The sequence below is a fragment of the Pipistrellus hanaki genome (assembly GCF_964339955.1).
Source record: "Pipistrellus hanaki genome assembly, chromosome: 1".
NCBI lineage: Eukaryota > Metazoa > Chordata > Mammalia > Chiroptera > Vespertilionidae > Pipistrellus > Pipistrellus hanaki.
In genome coordinates, this window is record NC_140503.1 from 75,290,927 (window position 1) to 75,315,087 (window position 24,161).

Consider the following 24,161-nt stretch of genomic DNA (forward strand, 5'->3'; position numbering starts at 1 on the left):
GAGCTCCTGCACAATATGAGCACCGTGGCATGGTGCATTGTCTTATTGGAAGAAGCCATCTCCATTGGGATACACCATCAACATGATAGGATGAACTTGATCAACAATGATACTTAGGTATGTTGTGGTATTCAGATGTTGTTCCACATGAATTAAAGGGCCAAAATTATGCCAGGAAAACATGCCCTAAACCATAACACTGCCCCCATCAGCTTGAAAGGTTGTACTCAAGCTTGTGGGGTGCATGCTTTCATGCTATTTCCAAGAAATTCTCACTCTGTCATCTGCATGATGCAACTGGAAATGTGATTCATTGGACCACATGACTTTTTTTTTTAAATGGTCTACTGTCCATTCCATGTTTTTCTGTTTGAATTGGAGATGTTTTATCTTAGTAACTGAGACAGCAAAGGTGTTTGAACTGGCCTTCGGCTTCCATATCCCATATGATGCAGTGTATGGCTAATTTGCCTACAAAAGTCAGGTGGTCATAATAATCTGGCCACTCACTGTATATTATATATATGTTTAACATATTACATACATACAAACATATATATATATATATGTTTTTATTGATTTCAGTGATAGGAAAGGAGGGGGAGATAGGGATAGAAACATCAATTATGAGATAATCATTAATAAACTGCCTTTTGCACACACCCTACTGGGGACAGAGCCTGCAACCCACGCATGTGCCCTAATGGGGAATCCAACAGTGACCTCCTGGTTCATAGTTGGATGCTCAAACACTGAGCCACACTGGCTAGACATGGGTTGCAGGTTTGATGCAGGTGCCCCAACTTTGACAGAGGCAACCAATTGATGTGTCTCCCTCACATCTCCCCCCGCCACACACACACACACACACACACACACACACACACCCCTCTGTCTCTTCCACAGTCTCTAAAAGCCAACGGAAAAATATTAATGGGCGAGGATTAACAACAACAAAATCGAAAATGAGTACCTGACAATGGCTAGACCTCATCAGAAGATAGCTCTGTAACATACAATGTGATCCCAGAAATCATCCAATTTCACAAACTAATGATAGCTTTGCTATCATGCCAGATTTGTAGCAGTGAAAACTGCTCTCTGGTCCTTCTCACTTAAAAGATGAAAAAAAAGTTAGGTTTTTGCAGACCACAAAGCAAATACCTGGTGGGATCATTAAAGTAGCTTTCATGTCAGGCTTCACTGCACTGTTCTACCTTATGTCTCAAGGGGTTTGTGAATGACCTTGGACTACATGAGACATATGGGCTAGATCCCATTCCATCCTGTGTCCAAGCATCTCTTCCTTTTAATATAGGAAAGTTCTATTTCCCTTCTCTACCACAGGGCCTAATGGAAATTCAGATGCAAGAGAGGAGTTTCATTATCAAAGTATTTCTGCACATTCAATGTCAAAAAGAAACTGGAAGCCCAGTTAGAAATACAATTTTTTTCAAAACTTTAATATCACTTTCTCCTAGGAATAGAAGATAAAAATAGGGAGGCAGAACAAACCTACTGGGAAATATTTATAAGACCTAACTGCTACAGAAAATTGTAACATTACAAATCTATTCCTTAGAGTTTTAAGATTCTTTTATTAAAATTTTTATTGAATTTATTGAGATGACATTGGTTAATAAAATTATCTAAGTTTCAAGTGTATGACACATGTATATTCTATTATGTGTTCACCACTCATATCTAGTCTTCCTCTATCACCATTTATCCCCACTTTACCCTCTTCTACCTACCCCTACCCCTCTTTCCCTCAGGTAGTTACTGTACCATTGTCTAGGTCTATGAATTTTGTTGCTTAATACCTCTACCTTTTTCACTCAGCCCCCAAGCCCCTCCCTTCTAATAGCACTCAGACAATTCTCTGTATCTATTAGTTTGTTTCTATTTTGTTTGTTAGTTTATGTGTGTTTATTGGAATGGATAAAATCATTATCATAAGTGAAATGATATGGTACTTCTTGTTCTCTGATTGGCTTATTGTTATCATAATACTCTCCAGGTCCATCCATGTAGCCACAAAAGGTAAGATTTCCTTCTTTTCTACAGTTGAGAAGCATTCCATTGTGCAAATGTACCAGTGCTTTTTTTATCCACTCATCTACTGATGAGCACTTGGGCTGCTTCTAGATCTTGGCTATTGCAAATAACACTGTAATAAAGACGTTTCTTTGGGTATAGTCTCAGAAGTGAAATCATTGGGAGGGGCCGCTGACTATTGCTGTGAGAAACCTGATGCTAGAATTATGAAGACATGAAAACAGTGTACCTCCTAGAAGACCCTATACTGCATGTATCTATTTATGATACCAGCCAGAGACTACATGAGGTTAACTCTTTGGCTCATAGCTCTCCTTACAAGAGTCATGACTTCTTCAGTAATTAATTCTTTTGAGTATATGTTTGTCTTTTGAATTTCCTAAGTAATTTTAACATATTTTAAGTTCATCTAGGACAGAACTATTTAGTAAAGTTATAATGTGGTGTGTGTGTTTTTAATGTATCAGTGAATTTGTATTCAAGAGAGAGACAGAGAGATCTACTAATATCAGTAAAGGAGCTCTGTTGTCAGGAGAAGTTGAAGTAATAAGATGGTACTCACAGTTTGCTATTGTTTTTATTTTTTACTGTTTTGATTTGGCAGCACATAAAATAATAAGATGGGCTATGATTTATGTCACCTATGAATTAGGTGTTTTTCAATGGCATTTGAAAAATGTGTGCCTGCTTTAATAACCAATTTCTGAACATCATAGATAGGTATGCTAAGTAGAGTATTATCAGAGTAAAGTAATAGCTTAGATAGAATTTGGGTTTCAAAATAAAAATTACCTTTGTAAAGCTCTGCAATAACCCACAAAGTATTAATATTATACCCTCTCTTAGTAAGTCCAACTCAACCAATTTTTCTTCCATTATAACAGTAGGTGGCTATTTCTTTGACTAGGCATAAATGTTACATGCAATTTTAAGGGCCATCTTTAATGGGAATGTGCATCTTTAATAGCAAAAAGCACATTCATTACAGTGAGATGTTTGCATTAGGAGAAGGCTATGGGGACTATGTTCTCATGACACACTCACATGGGGCGGCATTTTTTTTTTAGATAGAATGCCAGGTGAAACCTGGGTAATTATAAATTTGTGTGTGGGAGGTGCCTTTGGATGAGCATGTAGAGCAACTACATCATGAATGCAATTTACCATATGGATTCAGTCTGGTTCTTTCAATAGTCAGACTCTTATACAGACTTTTTCAATCCAGTATTTGTTTCTGAACCACACAGACATTGCCTAACATTTATTAAAATGTATCAAGACTAAAAATATTCTTTAACCTTCTTCTTATTATAGCCCCCACTGTTCCACATGCTGAGACTCAAACAAACACCAGTATGTCTTAGAAATGTTTTCGTTGCTACTGTAGTTCGATGCTTCCTCAGGGACCCTAGGAATAGCAACAACCCAGGAGGCTCCATCACTGTTATAGTTACCTGCCTGAGCTTTGGTTAATCTTCTAGAACTTGGCGCTGAGGTAGAGCAAGTGGGTAGTAATACACCTGAAAGTTTAATTTGGAAGAGATGAGAACATTCTCCCTGTCTTACCAGTAAAGCCCCTGGCTTGCTGTACCCTTTCACATACCCCAACTCCTGTTTGAATAAGATCATAGCACTATCTTCATAGGTACTTTCTCACTCTTTCAGAGGTTCCCATTAAAAAAAAAAAAAAATGCCGCCAGGCTTGACTGCACTTCAATTGTCTGAGGAGCTTTTATCCAAGCAAATTTTTTAAAGTGTCCATTAAATCTTATCATTAGTGGCCTTGATGGTAATATAGTCTAAGCTAGAGCTTCTAAATAGGAAAGGGCTCATTTTCTAAACAGAACCCTTGTGGGGAAATTGTCCCTTCATAACTGATGACTGATAGAATTCAGTGAACTAGAGCTTAATATGAGCATTCTTGCCTCTTTGTGGTATAATCAGATAGTGCACACTGCAGGGCTTTTGACAGTCATGGTAAGAGATTCCACTCATTTATATTAAAAAATAAAAATGTTAATTTTTCATTTTTATTTTTCTGGGTAATTTCAAAACTAACAATCACATTTGCATTTGACTTCTAACAGTCTGTAAGACTCAATAACCTTTAGAAGTTTATAGAAACTAAATGATGTGTAAATAAAGAATGAAGTCTGCATATACTTTCTAGAAGGAATGGTGCAGGAAGTGGAAATGGACAAGTTAATCCTAAGGAATCATTATTCCCCTAGGGTAAAAAGAAGATGGAAGAGAAATGGATGAGGAGGAGGATGAATGGGGGTGGGGGAGGTGGGAAGGGTGTAAGGGAAAGAAGGAAGGCAAGAGGGGGAAGGAGGAGGGTTTGATTAAACAGGTGTCAAAATGAGTTAAATTGCACTAAGATCTTTGTGAAGGAGAGGTAGACATATTCATACTTTTTAAATTTGGAAAAGAGAAGACGAATAAGGGAAATGAATGATTCCAAGGGGAACTTTTATCACTGAGCAACTGCAGTTTTAATACAAGCAGCAGACAGAATAGGGAGAAGAGCATGGAACTGGGGTCATTGGAACTGGGTAGCAATTCCTACTTCCCCTGACATTAGGAAGTGACCTTGCTGCTGGGTCTTTGCTTCCTCATTGTAAATGGCACCCTCGCAGTTTGATTATGCACAAAGCAGAGAATGTAATCAAAATATTTACTAATTACTCTTCCCTTCATAAATCATATTTGATGGAATTGAAATGAATTCTCCTTCTTACTCCGCCACTGGTGAGAAGCAGGATCCGAGGCAATTTCTTACCTCTCTAGGCAGGTGGAGAGGAGATGGGTTGTCAAACAGGAGAGCCAAGGTGGTCTCTGTCAGCTCAGAGCCTGGTTATATAGTAGAAAGTATAGGCCAGTAGCTATGTCAACTAATTCTCACAACAACTGGTACATTGCAGGAAAATTCATTTTCTAAAGAGGCTCTTGGTGACCTGAAAGAGTTAAATATAGATTCCTTCGCAGTTCAGTGACAGCCTGAGAATAGTGATATTTGGTTGACTGTGACAAAGATTCTGATCTTTCCTTATTTGCAGTACCAGAGCGGCACTGCATAAGCTGTCAAGCCCCGAGCGCCAGAAGCCTATCACCAAATATTAATTTACCTGTTGTGTGCATCTAATGACTGACAGCTCTGAATCCCACATCATTTTTGGTGGCCTTCCCACTGACATGTCCTTTGATTAAGAAACAGTCATCCAGAAAGCCAGTGTGTCCCTAATGCGGCCGGCTCAGTTTAGCTTCCTTATTATGCTAGAATATTTTCCTGTAAATTAGATTTCCTGTCTTCATAGTGGCAGTTTACATGAATTTAATACATTACAAAATGTGCAGTCCCCTTGAGATTCTGTGATAGATTGTGGTATTTGAAACCCATATTTCCCTGGGAAATAAAAGCCCAGGCCATGGCCAAATATTTTATCAGCTTAGCATTATCTTGAAATAATGGCACGGTTAATGCTTGTCACATGTCCGCTTCCCAGGGCTTTTGCTGTCTCTCTTTTTGCTTCTGAGCAAGGTGCTGAAAGTTTTAGAGCTCTGAGCTCACTAGCAATAATGAACACAGATAGGTATTCTTTGTTCTATGTTGTCTGGCACATAATCATGCACAATGAGCCCCTCTATTATATCCCCTTCACTGACACTGAATCTGATTACCCATTATGCTACATGGGATGGGATCGCTATATATTACCACTTGGCTGTGATGGGCTGGTGATACAGTGTCAAGGGATGGCAGCCCAGCTGTGAGCTCTTACTGTATGCTGCTGAAAGAAGGGAAACAGGGTGTGTAAAACGTAGAACACAGGACACAAGACTCAGCACAATGAACTTGCAAGCCCCGGGATTATTAAATTACCAACTAAAGAATACCGGAAGCTCCCAGGTTAAACAGAAATGGGCAACTGGAAGCAAATTTTTCATTGGCTTATTCAATTCCACTTAACAACATGGAGAATGTAGTAAACAAAATCAAGAACTACAGAAATACATATGTTTGTGAATTTCTACTTTATCTGTCATCTCTACATTTTAGTTATTTGTCCACAAGTTGCGTTCCTACAGGTGAAAAGTTGTTTTGAGTTCCCAATTGCATCAGTCCTTTTTCTGTCCCACATTTACTCAAAATAGAGCTTGTGTCTGTCTGGTCAGAATACATTACCTCATTAGGGATTCAGTACACATTTCTGCTTTGCCCTCATGTTTACATTCTAGTACCTTAATAGCTACCAGCTGACTTCTACCAGCAGGTTGTGCTCTCCATAGTGACTAAAAAAAATAAATAAATGAATAAATAAAAAGACTTTTCTGTTTCAAGTAATATTCCTACCATGATCCAAATAGTATCTACACATACATGGCAGGATTTGGACAATGAATCTATCCTATGACTTTGATGTAACAAACTCATGAAAAAAGCTGAAATCAAAGAGTCATTAGACTCACTAGTAAAGACTTAGAGATTGTTTTTATAATTTGCATGGAAAGGGCAAAAGATAAAATCTAATCCAGTAGAAAACAAAAATATGGAATCTGGTTTTAATGAAATGTTATCAGGATTGGAAAAGGACCAATGCATGTGTATTTTATAAGTGCAAATGAGTCAAAATAATTCCCCTTGTGTGTTCTGGATAATCTCTAATGATTTGAATTAGAATCATATCATTTTCTGAGAAAAAAAAAAAAGTTCACAAATACTGTCAATCACAATACTTGCACAATTTGCATGAGTTTAAGGGAGGTAACTTAGCAGAAGGACAACACAGTTCATGCTGCCTGTTCTTAGCAAGAACTTTTTGCTTACTACTGGAAGCAAGGAGGGCAGGAAATGCAGTAGTGGTAACACCTAGCAGCAGATTTCAGCATCGCTGGTGTATGTATCGGAAGTCTTTCTGAAAGAATGTTTAGTTTGCTCCATGAGTGACAGACCCAAACATATCATGCTCTTCTGATAACCATCTAGCTGGAGACATGATGCAGGTCGTAGGTCAGTCTTTGGGAAGCAGAGATTTACATGAAAGAAGTCTATTGATGGGAGCTCCTGAGGTACATATAAGGGGTGGCATTGTGAAGAAAGCAGGGAAAGGTGAAACGGTAATGTAGTTTCAGCCTTAGCCAATCCTGTCTAAAATTCTGGAGTTGTGTGTCACTCAGAGCAGTTTCAACATGGACCCATCATTGAATGTGGACTGCCCCTAGGAAGAGGTCATCCTTGTAGGTGAGGCAGCTCTCTTCAGCTGCAAGCAAGGCCCAGAGAGAGCCACAACTAATGCTATCAACCATCAATCAACACTCCCAGCTCCCAGGAGAATGAGCACCTGTGTCCTGGAGAGGGAATCTGGGCGATGCTTCACAGCAGGACAACACTGTTCATGTTGCCCTATTCTTAGCAAGAACTTTTTGCTTACACCTGGAAGCAAGGAGAGCGGGAAATGCAGTAGTTGTAACCTTACTGCAGAGTGTGTGTAATAAGGAAGTAGTATGGTGGGTTTGGAATCTCATGGGCTTTAATTCAGACTGATCTAGGTTCAAAGATTGTATCAGACAGTGACAGCCTATTGCAATCCTATCCAAATTATTTAACCTCTTGACGTCTTTGCTTCCTCTCCGAAACCTGGGAAACAAGAACATCTCCCTCACACTCTGCTTCTATAATATCTCAACTATAATACATAATACATATAATGTGGTAGCACTATGCCTGCCACCTTTTAGATGTGCATTAAGTGTTTTTTCTATACTTTTTCATACTCTATCCAAACAAAAGAAATAGTAGTCAACTAATAAGTATTTGTTGAGTATCTACTTACCCTCTAGCCACTATGCTAATAATATCAGAGGGTAATAATAAAGACAAGAAGTGGTCTCTGCCCTAAAGAGTACTTACCACTTGGTTAGAACAATTAAGACTAACACATACAATAATTGCAAATAATAACAACATGCACTGTTATATGGTTAACAATGGCCAGACTACTCAGGTAAACAAACAACAAACAAAACTGCTTCTGGAAGAAGTAATTCTTGAGCTGAACCTTAAAGGACAGATTAAATTTAAATGCTTGGCAGGAGAAAAGGATTCTAAATGAGGGAATCCTTACTGATGACAGATGAGCAAGAGCAGGACTTTTTCTGACTTAAGTGTCATTGTCTTTATGGAGCTCACAATTTTGAATAGCCATTCATAAACTGTCACCCCTGCAGTTCAGCCTAATCCCTGTAGAGCTGTTGCAAAGCTGACTCTCTTTAACTTGTTAAAACAACATTGGGCTCCTGAAAACTGAGACTTTGTGTGAGGAAGAAAGAGGCCAACATTTATTTCTATGGTCACATTGATTCCTGACTTCTACTGATCTTTATATAATACCCTACTCTCTCATTAAATAAGTCACTTGCCTGCAAAAACTGGTTTGTGCAAATAATAAAAGACTTAGTCATAGGCTGCATGGTATTAACATGAATTGTGTGCTGGTAAGTTCTCCATGTACTTCCTGCATGTATGGTACTGATCAGCTACTGTCAGTATCTAAAATGCAGGGACCATGTCTTGTATTTCTTGTTTCTATAGTCCCATTAACTGGCACAAGATTATTACCTAATCGAGGCTGGATAAGATTAATTTGATGACAGTGAATGGATTTGCCCAATTAGAGCATTTTGTAAAATAAAAAAGATAAAAGGTCAGATAGCTGAAAAAAATACATGAAAGGCCTTGGGAACTAGGTAGAGTAGCTTTCACTTGAAATGATAGTGATTGTGATTTTGGATCAGAAGAGCTATATCATCAAATTTGTTAAAATGTAGAATAATCTAATGGCATATTAGAGGAAACAGCCAATAGCCATGAGGAAAAACTGAAAATTTTATTGGTAATTGGATGAAGAAACATGCTAGTGCAAAGAAACCTCCTAGATGAGAGGTTATGGCACAAACCTGAGAGTTGAAAGCAGTATATTAAACGTGTTCTCCAAGAATAAAACTTTGAAGGGCAGAACACAAAATTAAGAACTAAGGGAAGTTCCCAGGGCTGATCAAATAAGCAAGAAGAAAGGGCATCGGACATTGTGTGGAAATCAAAAGGAAAGGAATGGTTCTATGAGGGGCAAGATGAGTAAGTGTGCCAAGTATTACTCAAAGGCCCAGAGTAGTTAGGAAGCTAATGGACTTATTAATATAAGGATGTGCTTTATGCCCTTTGAGAAAGTTGTGTTTCAGGTTAGTGATGGGATCTGAATGTAGCTTTGCTAAAGGTTGAGCAAGGGAGGAGTGGGTGGAGAAGATATAGAGGTCATGCACTTTCATCATGGTGGCTAATCTTATGTGTCAGCTTTGCTAGGCTATGGTACCCGGTTGTTTGATTAAGCACCAGTCTAGGTGTCACTGTGAAGGTAAATTTTTAAATGTAATTAACATTTAAATCAATAAAATTTTATTAAAGCAGATTATCCTTTTTAATGTGAGTGAGCATCACCAATTCAGTCAAGGGCCTTAATGAGAAAAGACTGAGGTCACCTGAGAAAGAAGGAATTCTGTTACCAGTCTGCCTATGCAACAAAGACTTCAATACCAATCATCCCTGGGTGTCCAGTCTGTCAGGTCACTTTACTGAATCTGAATTTTTCAGGTACATTCCATATGCCACCCTCAGCCCCCATCACATGAGCCAATTCTTTAAAATAAGAATCTATATCTACATCTTATTGGTTGTATTTCTCTGGGGAAACCCTAATAATACAGACATTAAACATTCACTTAAGACTTTTTAAAGTAAAAAAGAGAGAAACAATGGTAGAGGAATAAGAGATCAAATATTATTTCTTTTATACAGAAGATAAGTTTGAGGGAAAAGATGACTTTCAGTCACACTTTCCAAATACACATTTTTCTTCAGATCTTTTCCAACAATAAAATACCAAAATTGAGTTCATCCAGTAATATCAGATTATCCCCAAATCCACTAAGATAAGGACTTCATCCAGATCAGTTCAGGATAAGGATTAATGAACCACTCTCACCATAGGGCTTTTATGACTAATCCTATATAATAAAAGCCTAATATGCTAAGTGTCTGACCTTTCAACCAGTTGCTATGATATGCACTGACCACCAGGGGGCAGATGTTCTGACCAGTAGGTTAGCTTCCTGTTGGGGTCTGGCCGATTGGGATTGGGCATGATGGGCTGGACATATTTTGGGGCCCTCCCACAGTCATGCACCACTGAGGTTCCTCAGCCTGGCCTGCACCATCTTCCAATCTGGGACCCCTATGGGACACAGGGAGCCAGTTTCCACCTAATCCCTGCAGGCCAGGCTGAAGGACCCCAGTGGAGCAGGAATCTATGCACCAAGCCTCTGGTTCTTTAGATAAAATGCATACAGTTGGATTCACCACATAGCACTATTTGTCATCCACTGTTATTCATAAAGTGTAGTACCACTGTATATATTAAACTGTATTCTTGTCTCTCTGTGCTCAAGGTTTTTATATTTCCACTAAAGGCCCAGTGCACGAAATTTGTGCACTGGGCCTCTAGTGGAAATTTGCAGGGTGGGGGAGGGGGATGTCCCTCAGCCCAGCCTGCACCCTTTCCAATCTGAGACCCCTCCATGAATGTCTGACTGCCATACTGGGGTCGTGCTTAAACAGGCAGTCAGACATCCCTCTCATGATCCAGGACTGCTGGCTCCCAATTGCTCACCTGCCTGCCTTCCTGATTGCCCCTAACCACTTCTGCCTGCCAGCCTGATCACCCCCTAACTTCTCCCTTGCCAGCCTGTTTGCCCCTAACTGCCCTCCCCTGCCATCCATCTTGTGCCGGCCATCTTGTGTCCACATGGAGGCAGCCATCTTGTGTGTTGGAGTGATGGTCTATTTGCATATTATTACTTTATTAGATAGGACTGTACCAACTTATATTACATACCTGTTACCCAATCATGTCTAGGTCAGGTATCCTTATTGTGTAGCCCTAAGCATCTTATGTGTTCCTTATTTTAACCCCTATTATACTTTGTTGTTATTGCTATTTATTTGCATACCAGACTTTAAACTCCATGAGACCAAAGACAGCTTTTAGCAGCATCCTTAGAAACATTGATGTTTATTGATGATAATAAATGAATGAATAAGTAAAGTCTTAATATGGCAATCACTATTTATCAGTAAAGTTCTAACAGAAAACAGAGAATAAGCTCAAATTAAGAAAACTCCAGAATAATTTATTTACAAAAAAAGAAGAAGAAGAAGAAGAAGAAGAAGAAAAAGAAGAAGAAGAAGAAGAAGAAGAAGAAGAAGAAGAAGAAGAAGAAGAAGAAGAAGAAGAAGGATAAAAAGAGAGAGAGAGAGAGTAACAATGGTGTGGACAGGACATGGGAAACTACAAAGTGATAATGCTAGAACATGGAAATCCAAGGAAAGTTTGTTGCCACCCTTAGGCCCAAAGCAATAAGGTAAGGGAGAAGTTACTAGAACCTAAAAGAAAGAGACTAAGAGGGAGAACAAGTCATTTTATGTGGTCATTAGTTAGTGGATACAACCAATTCAAGACTACTTTCCAGGGCAGGGGGGTTGGGGAGGGGGGGAGAGGGGGTGAAGGGAAACCAGGGAAATAAATATATTGATCTCTATTTCAACTCCCTCTAGTGTTTTCCTAGAATTTATAATTGGCCAGACTCAACTGAAAGCCAAAAGGTATAAGAACCTCTAGTTATGGTACACACAGATCAACTTGTATGGTAGAGAACAGATGGAAAAGAGCATAAAATGGAGGTAAAGGGAAACCAGAGATACATCTGGCTTAACATCATTTACAACTGAGATCTGGATCTTTGCAACCGTGTCTTCTAGCATTCAGTTTAGTGAATGAAACTTCCCAAACATATTTTCTCACATTTTTTTTGCCTTCCTCCAGACAAAGAGATTAATATTTCAAAATCTTGGTTAGAAATATTCTTCCAATATCTTCTCCAATCTAAATTATAATATATGCAAATGAAGTCATAGAATTTTTCTTATATTCTCTAAGTATGGTAGACATAACAGTGGAGGTAGTCATAGCAGTCAACTACTTACTAAGAATATATACTACAAGTATATAATCTTCAAATGCAGTCAAATCAGGAGTTATAGTTTCAACATATAAATGTTGGGGGAACCCAAACTTAGTTCCTAACATACATAATCTCATTTTCACAAAACCCCATAAGATATACCACATTTTACAGATAATGGAACTGAAGATTATAATTTATTTTATCTATCTTAGTTCCTGTATATGAAAATTATAAAATCAGGCTGTAAATCCCAATATTTCTTATTCTAAAACCTATACTTCCTGCTGTTACCAAGAGTTGTGTGGCTGTCTACTAGGCTCTCAAATGGGAAGGGACCATGTCCTACCTACTATTAAATTATAGCACCTTACATAGTGTCTGCTTCATAGCAGGCATCCCACAGATGTTCCTAGATTAAATATGAATGATATAGAGAAAACAAACAAAAATGAATTATAGTTTCAAAGCACATTTATAAACTGCAAATAATGGAAAAACACAAAATATAAAACAAAGGAAGAGCAGGCAAAAGCTAAGTGCAAGAAACTGTTATTTCTTTTCCTAGCTATGCAATAGGTTTACTTTGATCCATTGCTCTCAGCTGGATTCAAGTTAATATTTCTTTTTTACTCACTATTTTGCTAAGAGCCATGAGATCAACTTTTTTTTTTTTTTTTTTTTTTTTTTTTTTTTTTTTGAGTTTGAAACAGCCAGTCTCCTTTTTGTGGAACAGTTTTCTCCTGAAGCAAAAAACCCTCTTTTGGACCAAAGTCTCCCTCCTGGAGTTCTTTGTTCTGCCAGCACTGATTCCCTTTGAGCCTCTCTCTGGAGCAGGTCTGGAACCAGTACTTCTCCTTCTTTTGAACAGCTGAGCAAGTTGTCTCTCGACTTGGTTGCCCTTGCTGTGCTGGAGGCCTATGCAGTCGCAGCTGCCTGTCTCAGCTCATTTCAGTAAACCCTCTGAAGCAGAAGCTGGTTGAATAGCTAAGCAGGTTACCTTTAATTTTTAAAGTTAAGATTACTTTGATATAGAACTAATATCTTAGATAAAAAGTAAGTCAATTTCCTATAAGCAATTCAACTTTACAAGCAATGCAGACATAAGATTCAACTTCAGTGATAAGTTGAGAATAATCCAATAATCATAAACTGTTAAGATTTGGAAATAATTTTCAGACCTATATAATGAAGAAATCCTGCAATAATAAATTAGGAGTTACTTACCCAGAATTAAAAAATGTAATACTTTGAAAGAATAGCCTGTTTCTGTGTTGGATAGCTCTATTAGCAGAGCTGCCTTAAACTAAACCGAAATCTACTTCTCTTGAAGTTTTATTTTTCATTTTTTTAGAATAACATTTACCAACCCTGTGCTCAATTCACAGCCACTGTCCTTGGTGCTAAAATCCCTACTCACTTATCTACCAAAACAGTATGCAATCACTCCGTCCATGTCTATTGTTGTGTTGTCACTTGAGAGGTCTGAGAATGGACTTTGAGTAAAAGGAAATGGAGAGCCCATTGGTGAGGCAGTGGAATAATTTTCATATAATGAAAAGAGAAATCAATAGAGTAATACATCACAAAAGGACAGACATGAAGAAAACAGTTGGGTGTGTTAGCTATGGTGTGGGTTGGAAGTGAGTTGGATGGTGAGAGGCATATGCAATAAGCAAAATAAATTTTACCAGAAGTTACAGATAAACTAAAAAATTTAAGTATATGTTGGAATGGAGAGCAAAATAAATTTCTCCATAACTATAGATCTTGAAATAGAACTTTTTTTCCATCTCTTTCACAAGATAACCATGTTCAGTTTGTTTTGTAGGGCTAAACAGACAGCGTGTTTTCTGTCACTCCCTCATCTCCTCACTCTTCCAACCAGCATATATTATGGATTTTGGTGGAGTCTGAAAGCACCAAGAACAGCAGGCTGGAGTCACTACACACATTGCCAGCCACACCAGGATTGCCTTTTCCCGTGAAGCTTTGTTTGATCTATTCAGTTATCTTCCTTGTGCCCTTCTTTTGTAGAAGCAGATACAGATAAAATGTTCTTGTTGCCACCATGAAGGAGTAATTTTAATAGATATAAAATACTTTTATCTTATTCCTATAAAAAACTTAGCATTTCAAAACCAATGTCATCAATTTTGGTAAAATTTACCTGCTAGACACTGGATTATCCCTCAATGACATGCAAACATATTAGAGTATTATCTGTCTTTATCTATTATCTAAATTTATCTTATTGCCCATCTTAATCTAGCGCCTATCTAAAAATCAATTCTATTCCTGTTGCCTTCATCTAAAGCACATAAAAACTTATTTAAAATATGCCTATGCTTTTACTATTGTGTTTTATTGTCTTTTTTTTTTCAATTCCCTTTTTTTCTCTCAACCTACTCCATTCAAATTGTTCCAATGAGCCATTTTCATTGAGGTCACAAATAACGTAGATAAATGTCTTGTTTTTCTTTCATTTAAATTTAACTCAATTTAAAAATAATAAATACTAATGCAACCATACTGAAAAATGTGAAAATGGGGTTTAAAATGAAGTTTCCTCCCTACCCTTAAACCTAGTACTCAGTTCCCCTCCCTAACATAAATTGTTATTCAGTTTGAAGGTATGCATCTAAAATATTTGATACACATACAACCATTTTTAAATATTTTTCTCCTATTCATTTCTACAACATTGTTAAATACATAATTCAACTGGCAAAAAATAAATGGAAATCCTAATCGGCCAAGTATAAATACAGACAGGAAAGTAGATTATGACACTGTGCGAATGTAAGCTTTTGTGTGTTTATGTGTTTCTTCTAATAATTTACAAGCTTTTTTTGTGGTATTAAAAGGAAGAGTGATCTTCAAGTTGTTATTCCCATGATCATAATTTAATATAAGAACTTAAGATTTATCAGAATTGTACACTTAATTATTTACTTGTATTGTCCCATTTAGCATGCTATATAAACAGTGATTAAGTTAGCATATAGAATAATTTTCTCCTATCTCATTTCCTCACTTCTTCACCTATCCTTACTTTGTATTTAGCTTTTTATTATTAAACTAGAGGCCTGGTGCACAGATTCATGCACACTGAAAGGAAATTAATTAGATGGTGGATGGCAGGGCAGGTCTGGGCAAGATGGGCTGCACACACCCTGGAGCCAAACTCCCACGGTTCCTCCCCGGCCAGCCACACCTGGGGTGGCACTGGGGCTCAAAGGGTGTCTGCAGAATGAGCAGGGTCCCTTAGGCTTTTATATATATGGATGGTTTCATGTTTTATTATGAGAGTTATGAGTTCTAAGTGTATATGTTGATCCATGATAATCAACCACCTTACTCTTTCTTTCATGTACTTGTTCTTTCTTTCTTCCCAACTTTTCTAAGTTGCATACTTTATTCTCTGTCAAGATTTGTGACCTTTTCCTACGTGATTTAGCTCAATGGGTAGAATGTCAGCTTGCAGACCAAAAGGTCTCAGGTTCGATTCCGGTCAAGGGCATGTACCTTGGTTACAGGCTCCTTCCTGGCTCAGGCCCTGGTTGGGGCTCATGTAGGAGACAACCAATGTTTCTCTCACATCAATGTTTCTCTCTGTTTTTCCCTCTTTCTTCCACTCTCCCTTAAAAAAAATCAATGGGAAAAAATAATCCTTAGGAGAGGATTAGACTCTCCAACCCCCAAAAAAGAGAGATTTGTGACTTTTACATTCTATTTTATGACTACAACTCCTACAGTTGTTTGACTACTAGTCCTGCAATCCTGATCTCCAATTGTAGCCCTACAATTAGAGCCTTATAATTCTAGTGTCTTCATCTTACATTCACTGGATCCTTTACTATAGCCTTTCTATTTATCTCTTGATTGCCTGAATATTATCCCCTAGCAATGTCTTCAATTTGGCCTCAAGGTAATTATATAATCTGAGCTCTTGCATGTTCAGAAATATTATTGCCTCTATCTTAGAAAATAAAGGCTGCTCTGTTATTTTATAATGTTGAATACTGCCACAGAGAAGTCTGATTATGATCTCAACCACCAGAAAATACAAAGATGACTTAGGCCAGATTGCAAAACAACAACAGTTATTGACATTCACATGTATTTGGGAATACAAATTCTCTGTGGCACTGTTTTGTGGTTGTTGCTGTTGAAATATTTACTCTTATAACATGCTCCCCATTAAAATTGGCATACATCGCTGAAACCGGTTTGGCTCAGTGGTAGAACGTCGGTCTGCAGACTGAAAGGTCCCAGGTTAGATTCCAGTCAGGGGCATGTACATTGGTTGCGGGCACATCCCCAGTGGGGGGTGTGCAAGAGGCAGCTTGTCGATGTTTCTCTCTCATCAATGTTTCTAGCTCTCTATCTCTCTCCCTTCCTGTCTGTAAAAAATCAATAAAATATATTTAAATAAATAAATAAATAAATAAATAAATAAAAATAAAATTGGCATACATTAAAAATATCATTTAATGCCATGTAGCAAATGCTAAGCACTTGCTATATGGTAAGTACTCCAAGCATTAAACATTTTAAAAAAAAATTTCCAGCCATGGCCAGGTGGTTCAGTTGGTTGGGTGTCCTCCTGTGCACAGAAAGGGTGCTGGTTTGACTCCATTCAGGGTACATGTCCAGGTTGTGGGTTAGATCTTAGAAGGCAGCTGATGGATGTTCTGCTCTCACATCAATGTATCCCTCTCCCTTTATCTCTCTCTCTAAAAATCAATGAAAAAAATCCTTAAAATTTTTCCATTCCATCTGGGATTCTTGCTGTTAAACAGAAGTATGCATGACTTGGGGTTCCTGTCACAAAGATTTCACAAGCAGCCTGACCTGTGCAGTGATCTTCCCTGAGCCATGCTATGCCTCTGCCCAAGGTAAGGTAAAATTTTTCTTCCACTGAAAATCAGAGGTTGTTAAATATTTCTAATATCTACCCATTGGATTTTCTTCCCTGAGTCATAAGCTGCATTAGTTTATTTAGTTTTAGTGAGTCAGTAGAGATCTTTCCCTCAATCACTCATGAGATTGCATTGAATTTTAGCATCTTCAAAACACATGTATGAAAAATGTTCCTTCAGTACCAATGGGCTCACTGCTCCTCGGGACGTATTATTGAATACTTAACTGATATTCTCTGATGTTATGTCAAATCTTTCTAAAAAGTTGTAAAATCCTTGGTGAGACTTTGCTTAATGATGTTAGCTAATTTTACTAAGAGTGCTAAGTGCCTTTCATTGTACTAATCTATTTAGTGGGTTTTATAGTTGAATGTTTTAGCATATTTAATCCCAATAACAAAACTAAGGTACTGTCATACTCACATTATACAGAGTACGAAATTGAGTCCCAGAAAGGTTAAGTAACTCATCTAGGACCACATTGATCAAGAGTCAAAGAACAATAATTTAAAGCCAGGTGTTCTAATTCCAGAATCCAAGTATTTCACCCACTACTGTTTATGCGCCCACCAGCCTATGTCTGGGACTAAAATATACTTTTCACAGTGTCTCCATTTGATATCATTGAGAGGAGGATCTTGTGGCTTATCATTATGGCCACAGATATTATTATTCTGGCTCATCCTATCTAGTAAAAGAGTAATATGCAAAATTGGCCATCACTCAAACACACAATATGGCTGCCCCATATGGTCAAAGATGGCTACCCCATGTGAACACAAGATGGTTGCCACAAGATGGCCAGCAAAGGAGGGCTATTGGGAGGGACCAGGCCAGCAAGGGAGGGCAGTTGTGGGTGATTAGGGAGGGGAGGGCAGTTGGGAGGACTAGGCCTGCAAGGGAGGACAGTTGTGGTCTATGAGGCCAGCAGGGGAGGGCAGTTGTGAGGGACCAGGTCTGCAGGGGAGAGCACTTGAGGTGATCAAGCCTCCAGGGGAGGGCAGTTAGGGGTGACCAGGCCATCAAAGGAGGGAAGTTGGGAGTGACTGGGCCTGCAGGAAAGGGCAATTGAGAGAGACCCAGGCCTGCAGGGGAGAGCAGTTGGAGTGAACCAGGCCTGCAGGGGAGGGCAGTTAGAGGAAATCAGGCCTGGAGGGGAGGGCAGTTGGGGTGACCTGGCCTGCAGGGGAGGGAAGTTTGGGACAAACAGGCTGGCAGAGGAGCAGTTAGGCATCAATCAGGCTGTCAGGAGAATAGTTAGGGAGTGATCAGGCTGGCAGGCAGAAGCAGTTAGGGGCAATCAGGAAGGCAGGCAGGCGAGCAGTTGGAAACCAGCAGTCCTGGATTGTGAGAGGGATCCCCAGATTGGAGAGGGTGCAGGCTGGGCTGAGGGACACACACCCCAGTGCACAAATTTTGTGCACCAGGCATTTAGTATTAAAATAATGGTTAATCCAATAAAATTCGTGCACTACAGTCAAAACATTTTTTTAGTGTTAGTTGTTTGAATTTTTATTTTTAATCAATTTTTAATATTAACATTGAACATAACATTAATATCTTTAGAGAAATTATTAAGAAATAAAAGCTGAACATACCACTACATACACAGACTTTTGAGAATGGTACTATAAATTACAGATCTGTACCAGGCTGCTTTTATGCTCCAGGTTAGGAGGTTGAGGGCAGGACGGGAAGTGTGACCAGACTGTTGACTTGCATTGCCTCACCTGTGTTTTTTGGGAAACAATAGTAACAGTATCATTACCAAATCCTCATGCTTTTCAACTTAAGGCATGATAAAGTTGCAGTGAGTGCAATTGCTTCTGGGAGAATAAAACTTCTTCCTCTTTAGTTATTTGCAAAGTGAATAAAAACAAAACAGAGAAAAAACTTCAGTGAGTTGCTCTGAAAAACATGCTGCAAACAAGAAAACAAAAGAAAAGCATTGTTACCAGATGAAAATGACACCTTTGAATAAATATTTATGTATGTTTTAATAGTTTTCTGGTTTATGCTCTTCATGTACCTTGCAGGCAGTTAAAGAAATAACTATAAATCATAAATAAAGAATAAAATGAACTCTGTGAAAGTCTCTGATTACTCCATTACTGAAATCTAGCTTAGCAAATCACTTCTTTTTCTTCCCAGTATATTTCTGAAAATAATCCAAGATAAACCTGTAGGATTTATAGAATGCATTTAATGTAAATGAGAAAAAGAACTATGAACAGAACTGGCAAGAAATTAATTCACAATTCCCTCTGGCAAAAAAAATAAATAAATAAGTGTTGGGAAAACAACATTTTCCTAACAAGAAACACTATGGAAATTTTTCAATGATATAAATGCCTTGAGGTGTTTTTGTGGAATATGAACCAAACTGGAAACTCATGGACTGAGCATTTTAATTTTTTTCTACCACTAACTCTTATATAACATAGAAACATCATTTACTCTGGTTTATTTGATGATAAACACGATTAAACTAGAGGCCCGTTGCACAAAATTTGTGCATGGGGCTGTGTGTGTCCCTCAGCCCAGCCTACACCCTCTTCAATCTGGGACCCCTCGAGGGATCGGGGTCAGTCAGAAATGGGCAGTCAGAAATCCCTCTCATAATCCAGAACTGCTGGCTCCCAACTGCTCTCCTGCCTGCCTTCCTGATTGCCTCTAACAGCTTCTGCCTGCCAGCCTGATTGATGCCTAACTGCTCCCCTACCAACCTGATTACCCCTAACTATCCTCCCCTGCAGGCCTGGTCACTCCTAATTGTCCTCCCCTGCAGGCCTGGTGCTCCCCAACTTCTTTCCCCTGCAGGCCTGGGTCCCCCATTCAACTGCCCTTTCCTGCAGGCCCCCAACTTCCCTCCTCTGCCAGAATGGTCACCCTTAACTGCCATCTCCTGCAGGCTTGATTGCCCTAACTGCCCTGCTTTGCAGGCCTGATTCCTCTCAACTGCCCTACCCTGCTGGCCATCTTGTGGTGGCCATCTTGTGTCCACATGAAGGCAGCCATCTTTGACCACATGGGGGCAGCCATCTTGTGTGTTGGAGTGATGGTTAATTTGCACATTATTTTTTTATTAGATAGGATGAGCATGAGCCAGCTTAGATAAGGAATGACAAAAACTAATCTACCAGAAACCAAAATGTATGGTTTGGACTGAGAAGTACATTTTGAAAATAAACTATTAGAGCTACAAAGCTTCAATATTGTAATTGGGACCCCCAAAGATCAGACAATAGAACTCAATTCTTCCCTTCATCCGTATGTATTTAGTAAAAAACATGATTTCATTATTCCTGTTTGTCTTAGGAAATCTAGATCACATATTCCATTAGGTTGGAGAATCTCCTAGACCTCTTTACCATTCTACAAATCTCCTGAGAATAACCCTGTACACATCTCCTCGATTTTGGATGTTCACTCTCTAAATGTAATACCCCCCAAAAAATAAATAAAAATCAAGTGATTTATAAATCATAACTCTGGATTATAACTTTATACAGATTTGATCTAGTATTAATTAAAGATCATATTTTATTTTAAATATGTCTAAAATACACAAAAGCACATGCTAATGCAAGATGATCCCCATACTTCTTATTGTAGGAATAACTTGAAGTAAATTCCATATTGCCAAAAATATACTTTTGAATTAACTGGATATTGGCTCTGTTTTTGACAAATAAGTTGAGGCTTCCCAAGTGAGTTCACTGCAAGGTGGAAACTAATATCTATTTTTCTCAAAAGTGTTATACAAGGCCACCACAAACTGTGTTAGGGGCTAAAATTAGCCATTGTAATAAAGCATGAGGCAATACTGTTATGTGCTGTCACTGCATTCCAACATATAATATGCTTTGATGGAATTCAGTCATTTTTATAAGTTGGACTCATTCAAACAACTCTTTTTCTCTTTGTCTATAGGTATAATGCTAAACAATCTGTTTCATATCTATTCCCTTGAGTACTTTTTAACTACGTGTTTTCATTTATTGCAAGTAGGCTTCATGTAATTATTTTAGACACTCAAACATAAGGTATACAGCATATATTATTGTATACTTAATATGCCATGTGGTTTTCAACTGAATGTAAGTCAGTTTTATACATAAGTATTAGTGAATATCCCTTTAATTAAGAACAACTTGAAGGCATGATGAATTAGTAAAAACAAAAAAACAAACAAACAAAAAACTATACCAACCAAGAAAATTTCAGATCACAATGGCGAGCTTAAATTATCGCATAATAAAGGCAAAAGAGAATGCACAATAAGGAATAGTTCTAAAATCCCCCACCAAAATAACTGAAATCAAGTTCATCACTGCAGTAGCAATGAGGAAATATTACCATTGATGTTCTCTCTGGAGAATTTTTAAAATAATAAATGCACTCTTCTGTTGAATTTACCAGTCTTACCTGCAAATAAAATAGTCAGTTAAAACTAGTTTATTTGATTAATGATAGTGACTATAAACCCATCTTGTCCACAAATTCCTGATGCACTATAGATTTATTGCAAGACATTTATGAATTCTTATGTCCATCAAATTTTATAGACTAAATAAATTACACATATTTATATCTAATGCTATTTTTCTAAGATAGCTAGTGTTTAGGATTTAGCTTAGTTAACCCATGGTATTGCTGCCTCTGGATACATCTTTTTTTGGCCAATTGACCTGCAGGGACCTTAAACTGACAATAGTCCCCTCATGCAAGTGCACACCCTAGATAGTAGCTCGCAAATTCGTAAGCAAATGTAAGTTCCTGACATAGCTCCCCAACTACCCTTGTGATCAACAGTCTCTCCTGCCTCGCAGGGCCCAAATGCCTTGTTAGTATGTACCCCTTAGGTAAGACCCCTGGGTGAAGAAGGCACTCTTTCAAACCCCAGTTCTTTTGCTTTAAATTGACCAACCTGGCCCTAGCTGGTTTGGCTCAATGGATAGAGCATTGGCCTGTGGATTGAAGGGACCCAGGTTTGATTCTGGTCAAGGGCACATGCCCAGGTTGCGGGCTTGATCCCCAGTAGGGGTTGCAGGAGGCAACCAATCAACGACTCTCATTGTTGTATTTATCTCTCCCTCTTCTTCCTTTCTGAGATCAATAAAAATATACTTTAAAAAAATTGACCAACCTGGCCCTAGCCCAAGAGCCCATCTCTCTCTCTCTCTCTCCCTCTCTCTCTCTCTCTCTCTCTCTCTCTCTCTCTCTCTCTCTCTCTCTGCACTTTGCCTAGACCATCCTCTATGTGTCCCCATTAGGTGAGCTGTGTACTTCCTCTTTTTTAAAAAAAATATATATTTTATTGATTTATTACAGAGAGGAAAGTAGAGGGATAGAGAGTTAGAAACATCGATGAGAGAGAAACATCGGTCAGCTGCCTCCTGCACACCCCCTACTGGGGATGTGCCTGCAACCAAGGTACATGCCCTTGACCGGGATCGAACCTGGAACCTTTTCAGTCCACAGGCCAAGGCTCTATCCACTGAGCCAAACCGGTTTCGGCTGTGTACTTCCTCTTTATATGTTTTGCTCTCCTCATTTGAAAAATGTGGAGAAAGACACAAACTTATGGCAATTCTATGAAGTGCTTAGTGGAAGAACATGGGAGGGGAGTTCTTACAACATGATGGAAAAAGTATTCACCTTAAATTTGATACAAAGCAACTTTCTAAATAGACACAAGCTACGCCCTGGTTGCATTTAAGGGTTCATCACTTATTTTATTTTAATAAAAGTTCATATACACACAGATGAATGCGGGGGACAGAATAGCTCTTAAGAAGAAGGCCACAGGGTTCATTTCATTGTTACCTCTTTACTGTTGTTGTGCTACTTATGCCTAAAATTTAGCTTGAAAAGCAGTTCTTTCTTCAGTTGATTCCTGTATCCTCTAAGGCAGGCCTCTAGGATGCTGATAAATTTTTCTACCCTTGATAATTAAAAAAGAAAAAAAAAGCATGAAAAGCATTGGATATACTAAAGACAAAATACAGGACTCAGAAAGAGACACAGTCAACTATATAGCTGACCTCTTGTTTCTGGGTTTCATCTAGAGTCATTATAAATAGTAGAAAAGAGATAGATATTTTATCTGTCACCTCTGCATTTGTCCTGCAGATGTTAATGGACATAAGAGGGGAAAAAACAACAACAAAAGCACTGTTGGGATAGGTCATACCTTTATGCTCTCACAAAGGTTTCCATGAGGCAAAAGATTCAAAGACAGAAACCAAACAACAAAAAACAACACACAGGATAAACATTACATGTCACATAAAGTAACCGGCATTGTATAAGAGTATAACCAGCCAGATTAAAGTTTCTGGCCCCAGATTACTTTGCAAATTAAATAATAACAATGATAATAATAATAATAATAAAGAAAAATATATCATCACTGTATATAAGTAACTGTCATGGAGTAGATAAATGTTTCCATAGTCTCCTTTACTTTCAAAATGTCACTGCAAATATTAGTCCTGTTTATTGTTTTCTCCTCTTTCCTCTGCTTTCCATAGCTCCATATTAAAAATTCATTTGGTTACTGTTTTCTCCCAAGTTCCTGCTGGCAGACATTTGGCTGTTTTCCTGCCTTTACGTAGGTCAGCCTTAATCCTGCATGGGGTGGGGGGCGTAGGGAGGTATAGAAATTACTTTTTAAAAATTTATTTTTCAATTACTAGTATAGTTGACATACAATATTATATTAATTTCAGGTGTATAACATAGTTATTAGAAATTTGTATACCTTAGGTAAACACCAATAAGTCTAGTACCCATTTGAACCATACAGTTATTACAATGCTATTGACTATATTTCCTATGCTGTTGTTTACAATCCCATGACTATTTTAATAACTAGCAATTTATACTTCTTCAGGAATTCCTTTCTTGAGTTTCTAGTCTCCATATCATTCTTTCTCCCTATCCTCCCCACCCCCCCTTCCATCCAACCACTTCAACCTGCACTCTTCCCAGTCCTAGTTTTGTTACTGAGCTTTTGTCACTAACTCAGAATGAACACCTGAGACCTCATCCTACCTAATAAGAGTAATATGCAAATTAACCATCATTCCGCTCAAGCCA